The sequence below is a fragment of the Carlito syrichta genome, unplaced genomic scaffold (assembly GCF_000164805.1).
Source record: "Carlito syrichta isolate Samal-C Ts95f unplaced genomic scaffold, Tarsius_syrichta-2.0.1 Scaffold305112, whole genome shotgun sequence".
Taxonomy (NCBI): Eukaryota; Metazoa; Chordata; class Mammalia; order Primates; family Tarsiidae; genus Carlito; species Carlito syrichta.
This window is the reverse complement of record NW_007249208.1, coordinates 260,852-268,713: the sequence shown is the minus strand read 5'-3', so window position 1 is coordinate 268,713 and position 7,862 is coordinate 260,852. Positions and strand designations below refer to the sequence as shown.

The 7,862-nt window shown below is 37.1% G+C and overlaps 1 pseudogene; it reads left to right on the top strand.

Moving 5' to 3' along the window:
- Window positions 1–7,824: 7,824 nt before the first annotated feature.
- LOC103263439 overlaps window positions 7,825–7,862 on the top strand; it is a 16,556-nt pseudogene continuing 16,518 nt past the window's right edge.

The following is a 7,862-nucleotide window of genomic DNA, read 5'->3' as shown; positions in this document are numbered from 1 at the left end:
TTGCACACAGAGTGCAGCAACAAAAAGCAGCTGTGCCAACAAGTGCATGACCTCACAAAGATCATCAGCAATAGAATGTTGGCAATATGAAGAGATCAGAGAAGAAGAAACTCAACAATTTTTCTGTACCTATATAAGACAGAAACCTATGAAACTATGAGAAATAGCTAAAAATCCTTGAAATTTTCTAGCTATGACCAGCTAGCTTGGATTAGGCCAGACTTTCCACTGGGAAAAACCATAAAAACTTGATAAGACTTTGTTTTAATATTGACTTGAAGTATCAGACCACTACCAAGGCAGCAAGCACCAAGATCTTGTAAAGAAGAGAAGCTCACTGAGAATGAGTCAGACATCTGACTTCATTTGTTGTTTGAGGCATGCACCATTTAAAAAGAAACCGCTGACAAGATGGACTTTTGGAAATCCCAAGGAGCTAAGGAGGGAAAAACTGAAACACAAAGAAGGATGGAGTTGGCAAATATCCTAGGCTTTTGACTGGGACTCATAAAGGACTTTTAATCAGTCAAATAAGCCTAACTGCTGTCTAGAGCACCACAAAGAGATACTCTATGCACTGTGAAGTTAGTTGATGAAAACCAAATACAGGGAGAATATTTTAAGACAAGACACAGGAGTGTCAAAAGTATTTATTACCTTCAAAGGAACAATAATATAACAGATAGATGACTTCTCAAATGAAGTGATGGAGGTCAGAAAGCAATGGAATAATACCAACTAAGTGCTATGAAAGCAATACTGTCAATCCAGAGTTCTGCGGCTTTTGAAATGCCCTTCAAAAGTGAAGGTAAAATATTAGGTAAGTGCAAAAGTAATTGCAGTTTTGGAATGTGAATTTTAAATCATTATAACTAGGCTCAAACACATCTTTATTAATCAAAATAGGAGCTGTTACCATCAACACATTTTTGCCAACTAGAAATAAGTTTGTTTATTCCTGTAGTGTAAAAATCCACACTTCAAGATTTGACAAGCTCTTGGAAAGCATTTTCTGTACCCTGCTGGTTATAGAAGTATTTTCCCTGCAAAAAGTTGTTGAGATGCTTGAAGAAGTGATAGGTGATTGGCAAGAGGTCAGGTGAATATGGTGAATGAGGCAAAACTTCATAGCCCTATTCATTCAACTTTTGAACCATTGGTTGTATGTCATGTGGCTGGCACTGTCATGGAGAAGAATTGGGCTCTTTCTGTTGACTAATGCAGGCTGCAGGCATTGCAGTTTTCAGTGCATCTCATCCATTTGCTGAACTTACTCCTCAGATGCAATGGTTTTGCCAGGATTCAGAAAGCTGTAGTGGATCAAACCAGCAGCAGACCACCAAACAGTAACTATGACCTTTTTTGGGTACAATTTTGGCTGTGGGAAGTGCTTAGGAACTTCTTCTCCATCTAACCACTGAGCTGGCCATTGCCAGTTGTCGTATAAAATCCACTTTTCATTGCACATCACAATCCAATCAAGAAATGGTTTGTTGTTACATAGAATAAGAGAAGGCAACACTTCAAGGTGATGATTTTTTTTTTTTTTTTTGGTTTTCAGTCAGATAATGAGGCACCCACTTCTCAAGCTTTTTCACCTTTCCAATTTGCTTCAAATGCCAAACCAACTCACATTGAGTTCTTCAGCAATTTCTCTTGAAGTTGTAAGAGGATAAGCTTTGATGATTGTTTCAATTGGTTGTTGTCAACTTCTGATGGCTGGCCTTTATGCTCTTCATCTTCAAGGCTCTCGTCTCCTTTGCAAAACTTCTTGAACCACCACTGCACTGCACAGCAGTTCCTGGGCCAAATGTGTTGTTGATGTTGTGAGTTGTCTCCACTGTTTTATGACCCATTTTGAACTCTAATAAGAAAATCATTCTTATTTGTTTCTGGTCTAACATCATTTCTGTAGTCTACAATAAAGATAAGATAAACAGCAAGTAATAAGTCATTAGCAAAAAAATAAAGTGAGAAATGTTCATTAAAATGATGTATAACATAACCACATTTATTTAAGAATGTATTCCAATATCAAAATGGCAAATTTCAATATAAAAACAGCAATTACTTTTGCACCAACCTAATAATTTGTGCTCAAAAAAAGAAAAAGAGAAACTGAGTTAGTCCTTAAGTGAAGACACACACTTAAGGAAGTATAAGAATTCTTTGGGCAAATTAAAATGATCCTAGATGGAAGCATAAAAATACCAAAGAATAAAGAGATAAATATGTGTGTAAATTTAAATGAATATTGACTGTATGTGACTGGAATTAAAATGTCTTGTGAGGAGATAAACACACAAAGAATTAAGTATGCATGACAACAGTACTACAAAAGGTGTGAGGGTAAGAAATGAATTTGAAGTATGACGTAGACCTTTCATTGACTCAAGAGTGGTAAAAATATAGCTATATCTTACACTTTAAGAAGGCAAGAATACATATTGTAATCCCTAGGGAAACCCCTAGAATAATAGAAAATGTTTCAACAAACAAGCTAATGAGGGAGAAAGAATAAAAATATTTTATAGATCTAAAAGTAGACAAAAGAAGAACATAGAGCATAAGCAGCAAATAAAATATAAATGATAAAATGGTAGGTTTATAGATTAAATGCAAATAGATTAAATATTTTAATTAAAGACAAAAATTTCACACTACATTTTTCAATAGGAATAATGTGGAATTTTTTACAAATGGCTAAATTTAAGATAATGGCGAAAGTTATGTGGGAATTAAGTTTAGGAAAAATGCCAGAATGTGGTAGACTATGAGAATAAAATGCCATTCTGAGGCTTTTGAATTTTCTTCTGTTAATTAGAACTAATTCTGGAGGCAAATATTATCGTTCCCAGTCTTTATGAGGGTAGGTGATGGGTAGAAATATGAAGGAAGAAAAACCAGCTCAGCTGTTACAAAAGCTCTCATTTAATTAATTACCTTGATCAACATCTCACAACACACTCTTCCTACTCATAGCACCTCTGAGTTTGTTGCAGGAACTAAAATCACATCATATGTAATTAGATGGCCTGGATTAAAACCCTCTTTTTATATGATTTTTAGCATTTTACTTAATTCCTCTGTGTACCAACTTTCTCACGCAAAAAAATGCAACTAACAAGATTTACTTTCCTTGGTCTTCCAAGTAGCTGGAACTACAAGGACACGCCACAAAAAAAAATTTACTTTGCATAAGATTGTGATAACAATCAAGCAAGTTAACCTAGATAAAACTTAAACAATGTCTGGTAAATAATAAGTATGCATAAATAGTAGGGATTATGGTGCCGCCCACAGACTAGGTAAGAATACCTCTCATCTCTGTTCTGGGCTTCTCCCATCTGTTCTGGGCCTTGACTTCTACTCTGATTTGTCAAGATGATCCCATACACATTCTACCTTTCAGAAATTTTATCAAAATCTCATCCACAGTTAGGCAAAGTCTTCTTAGATATGATACCAAAGGCATAAACAAAAGAAAATAATAAATTGTATTTAATCAAATTAAAGCTTTTGTTCTTTGAAATTAAAAGACAATCCCTGGAATGAGAGTCTTAAAATTTTCATTGCTAATAATAGAATTTCAGATCTCAGACCCTACACTCTCGCATTGGTGACATTACTCCAAGCTCACACACTGCCTGAATTTCTCTTTTATGTATTATCAAGTGGTCATCTAACTTTTGAATTCTTTACCTTGCAAAACACCTCACTGTATATTTGTACAACTCTGCTAGCTAGAAAGTTCTTCCTTGCATTGAAGCAAATTCAGCTTTTTTGTAATATTCTGTAACATGTGATCCTAGATAGACTTTTGTTTCTACCCAAAGCAGACTTGTATGACCTTTTTCATATCACAACCTTCTTGAAGGCAATTACTATGAACTTTTCAACATAGATCCTCCAGGCTAAACATCCAAAGTTTCTTCAGTGGCTCATGTGACAAGGTTGTAAGGAGCCATCCTGGTTATTCTTAAACTCCGGTAGCTAAACCAAGCTTGCTCCATATCTATATTCAAGGCGTGGGTGGTAATGCCTATGGTCCTGAACTAATAAAATGAATCAATAACTGTGAATGTATTTTTACAATTTAAAATGTTTTGTAAGTATAAAATACTATTTAAATGTATCTGCTTCCTAGAGGTAACTTGGCAAAGCATATTAAAACTTGTGACTCAAAATGTAGTCTAAGGGCACATGTGGCATCATCTGGAAGCTTGTTAGAAATAATCTCAGGCCCACCTTATATCTATTAAATCTTTGTCTGCATTTTAATAAGATCTGCAAGTATTTCACATGCACATTAAAGTTTGAGGAGCACCGTAGACTTAAAAATGTACAAACACTTTCATTCAACAATTACTGTTTTAGGTACTTATTCTGAGAAAAGGATGAGATAAGTGTGGAAGAGATGTATATAAAGTACACAGCATTTTTATAATAGCAAAAACTTATGAAGTACTTCAAGGTATCCTAATAGAAAAGTGGCTGGGTGCTTTATGGTCTATCCATGGATATACCATTATTTACCCAGGACTAACTTTGTAGAGCAAGTGTCTCAGCTCAGGCTGGTGCCCAGAAGGTGGCTGCTCCTTAGCTGATGCATATTGCTGTGAACATAGGCCTATGTTTAGTTTGGCCAAAAAGAGTCTTAATAACTTCACATAAGTCGTCTCTGGGGAAAGCAGGCCATCTGCCTCTGTCAGCTCCTAGGGTTCAGTCAGTTGACAAATTTGCTAGCATATCCAAGTTTCATTTTCCCTGTATGATAGTCATGTACAATTATTTCCAACAGGGCTTCCATTGATATTATAACCCACTGGAGAAGAGACAGTGAAGATATAAGCGGATTATTATTCACAGGCCATTTACAAAATCTGTGGGCCAATTGTTAGAAATGTTTCTGAATTTTTTTTTCTTTTTAACTGAGAAATGTGCCCAGCCCTTTTGTTACTTAGTCACTATTATCCACTTTTGTTGTGTCTGTCCCTCTTGTCCTAGAATTGCTCCACTTATTAGACAGAGAAAGCCTTTATCATGACCAAATTCAGCTTGGCAGATTTCAGGGGAAATGATGTGTCCTAAACACCTTATTTAACATTACAAAACAATTCCTCCCTCCTGCCTAGGCCTCCCTTCTCTGCTTTGTTCTCCATTGCTTCATCACTTCCTCTGAAAGCAAGCTCCACAGTGTCGGGGAGTTTTGCCTTTTTTGTTCATTGCTATATCTGCAGCACTTAGAAAGTATTCCACAAGTATTTGTTGAATGAATTTATGTAAAACATCTCAGGGTTCTTAGAACCACTGGCCTGTCGAGTTGGGGGGAATAGAGTCAGTTGCATTCATCATGTAGACTACATTTAAGGTACACAAGACTTTATAGCCTCCTGATGTCATCTTCTAGTAAATGTTCATGCTAATAACTGAGAGTGCACGTAAAGGTAAGTTACAACATTCTATATCAAGCCAAAAAGAGGGCAGTGGATAGGAGAATCTTACAAATTCCAGTAGGTTCATCCAAGCCCCATACACACAAGCAGAAAAATCAAGATAAGATATGGGTCTGGGCAAGATGAATAATCTAGGAACAGGTAACTACAGTGTTGTAGGACCCAGACGTCATCAAGCCTAAGAAAACCAGACCAGAACAAGAATGCAAATTCAGTGAGATCAGGGACACAATCTGCCTTGTTTATCTAGGAGTAGTGATATGCCAGCAATCAAGCCTGGAACTTAGAAATGGATATTGGTATCACTGAGCTATACCCCTGCAAGAACCTGGAACCAACCATGCTGTCCATCAAAAGAGGACTGGATTAAAAAAATGTGGTACATATACTTGATGGAATACTACACAGCCATAAAAAACAACAAAATCATGAATTTCGCAGCAACCTGGATGGAACTAGAGTTTATAATACTGACTGATTTCTCACAAAAACAAAGATCTGAGTATCACATGTTCTCACTTATAAGTGGACCTTGAACATCTATCGTAATACTATAAGAAAAGGATTGACCATGGCAGGAAACTATGGGGAGGACAGGGAGGGGAAGGGAGGTGGGATTAACGGTAGTCAATATCTGTCTGGGGACGGGGGAACACCCCTTATCAACAAGGGTGCCTGAACAATGCATATTTGTATACCTAACCCTCAACTGTACCCCACAATATTAAAATAAAAAATATGTTTAATAAAAAAAAGCAATGAATATTGAATAACAAAACCATCAACTAAATGAAACTCATGCAGCCGTGAAAAATGCTACTATAAACAAAGGGTATTAAGATACTGGAAAGTAAAAATAAATAAATAAAAGATGGAAATTACACTTAGACTTTGGTTCCATTTTTGTTTGTGTATATGTGTGATATATAAATAGGTGGGCTAGGCACAGTGGCTCGGCCTATAATCCCAGCACTTTGGGAGACCGAGGTAGGCAGATCAGATTGATTGGTTGAGCCAGGAGCTCAAGCCCAGTCTGGGTAACACAGCAAAACTTTGTCTCTACAAAAAAAGAAAAAAGAAAAGAAGAGAAGAGAAGAGAAGAGAAAACTCAAAATAATTACCCAGGCATGGTGCCATGCACCTGTTTTCCCAGCTACTCAGGATGCTGTGGTGGAATCTGAGCCCAGAAGGTTGGGGCTGCTAGGAGCTGTGATTGTGCCACTGTATTCCAGCCTGGGTGACAGAATGAGACCCCCAATTCAAAAATAAAAATAAATAAATAAGTAAATAGGTGAAAAGATATTCCAAAATGTCAATAGTAGTTGTCTCTAGGTGGTGAGATTAGGGATAATTTTAACTTCCCTATTTGCTAACTTGTAAATGAACATTTATTACATCATTATGAAAAGGACTTTAAAACTATATGCTATTATTTACAATAGCAAAAACATGGAACCAACCATGCTGCCCATTGAAAAAGGACTGGATAAAAAAATGTGCATATACACGATGGAATATTATGCAACCATAAAGATGGACAAAATTATGAACTTCGTAGCAACTTGGATGGACTTTGAGGCTATAATACTGAGAGATCTATCACAGAAACATGTTCTTACTCATAAGGGGATCTTGAACAACTATCATAATACTATAAGAAAGGGATTGGCAGTAGTGGGAAACTGCCAGGGGAGGGGATGGGGACACCTCATCAACAAGGGTACCTGCATAAGGAACATTTGTATACCTAACCCTGAATTGACCCGACATATTTAAAATTAAAATTTTTTTTAAACTATATGCTATTTGTGTAAATGTGTATGTTGCTACTGTAAAGACATTCCCTCACTCCTCTTGACCTCAGTGCATGAGGCTCTTGCTTCGTAATTTTAGGCCTAAGAAAGTCTTTGGGGTTTCAGCTGGCAGAACACTCAAGGAGTGAGAGGCTTCTCCCATTTCTCCCAGCCAACACCAACTCTACAAAGGTAAGGATGATTGCTGGAGAAGGCTGGGAACTCTGGCTGGAGATTTGGCTTTGTTAAATGGGTTGCTTTTAAATGTTAAACCAAGATGTTGTAAACAAGGTTTGCATCAAAGTCCATAGGTGTGATGTTTCCTGAAGGAGAGACAGCGTAGGCGAAAGAAAGAACTTACCACGAAAATAATATACTTGGACACTCGCTTGCAAAATAACTCAGCTTTTCTCAAGGGACGAGGAGCCTGGGATTTGATGAACTAAATAAGTTCGTGCTGCTTATTTAGTTACCACTGCTACAGTGTTTAAAGCCAGTTACCTGACCACACCCTAAGAATTGTCTCGCCTTTTGTCCCAGTTAAGCGGTATGGATCAACTCCTCCACAGGAGACCATGGCAAAGAAGATGGCAGTGATGGGAGCTGGGGTCAG